We start from the raw sequence: 1157 nt of genomic DNA, 5'->3' as shown, positions 1-1157 counted from the left end.
TGCGTTGGCCGGGAATCGAACCCGGGTCAACTGCTTGGAAGGCAGCTATGCTCACCACTATACCACCAACGCAGGTTAACGCTGGGTTTGTTTAGTTTTCTAATGAAAGCTACAACAGAAAACTTTTGCTTGTTTTGTTTTGTGTTTTTTTTTTCTTGAAAATTTGTTCTGATTGAAAAGAAATTAAGACAGAAGAGAGAGGAAAAAAAAAAACTTACAAGACAGATGACAAACAGACACTCTAGGATTCGTCCTAGATCAACTTTAAAGAAACTTGGCGATCAAGTTTAAAGAAAATCAAAAATTTTTTTTAATCATTTTAAGGGAGCTTTTACTTTAAGATAAATGTAGAAACGATTGCACTTTACGTTTTCATATTTCTAGCGATTAGTTTATACTTTTCTACAAAGTTGAGAGGAAAAACAGTATTTCCCTGACCGGGAATCGAACCCGGGCCGCGGCGGTGAGAGCGCCGAATCCTAACCACTAGACCACCAGGGAAGCTGGCTGGTTGCTCTCGGTAAGATCATATGGCTCGAAATATCTGTGCGATTCCGTTTCATTGCTTTGTTGATGTTTTAAAATTATATATAATATCTTCTTTGTATTGAAACTACTTTTACACCACATCTCTTTTAAATAAAAAAAAAAACAGCAAAAGAGTTCTTAAGCCTAGCTCTTAAGCCCTGGAGAGAATTCCGTACACAGGATAACACTCCCAAGACCAGAGAGACAAACCTCTGCAGACAAATCGCCAGATCTAGCAGGGGCTTTGGTAAAAGTACCAAGCATTTTTCTTAGAGGACATAAAGAGCATCGTGGAAGGAACGCTAAAATGTCCGGTAGCATCGCCAGCTGAAACTCCTGCCAAACACAGGTTGGGCCGAGACTTGGGAAAGGAGCCAGCTGCTTAGTGTGTATCAGTGTTTCAGCTCAACTCCCTAGGGCGTCGCCTGCTCCTGCTCCTGCTCCTGCTCCTCCGCCTCCTCCTCCGCCTCCTCCTCCGCCTCCTCCTCCGCCTCCTCCTCCGCCTCCTCCTCCGCCTCCTCCTCCGCCTCCTCCTCCGCCTCCTCCTCCGCCTCCTCCTCCGCCTCCTCCTCCGCCTCCTCCTCCGCCTCCTCCTCCGCCTCCTCCTCCGCCTCCTCCTCCGCCTCCTC

General features: G+C 46.5%; 2 non-coding genes across 2 annotated transcripts; both read right to left on the bottom strand.

Moving 5' to 3' along the window:
- On the bottom strand, positions 1–72 carry Trnag-ucc. Its single transcript has one exon. It is a non-coding gene; the product is annotated as a tRNA-Gly (tRNA).
- A 357-nt stretch (positions 73–429) lies between these two features.
- On the bottom strand, positions 430–501 carry Trnae-cuc. The gene has a single exon. It is a non-coding gene; the product is annotated as a tRNA-Glu (tRNA).
- Positions 502–1157: the final 656 nt, after the last annotated feature.

This window comes from Grammomys surdaster, unplaced genomic scaffold (genome assembly GCF_004785775.1).
Source record: "Grammomys surdaster isolate TR1022 unplaced genomic scaffold, NIH_TR_1.0 125849, whole genome shotgun sequence".
Lineage (NCBI taxonomy): Eukaryota > Metazoa > Chordata > Mammalia > Rodentia > Muridae > Grammomys > Grammomys surdaster.
The sequence above is the reverse complement of the archived record's forward strand: the minus strand, read 5'-3'. Positions and strand labels throughout refer to the sequence as shown.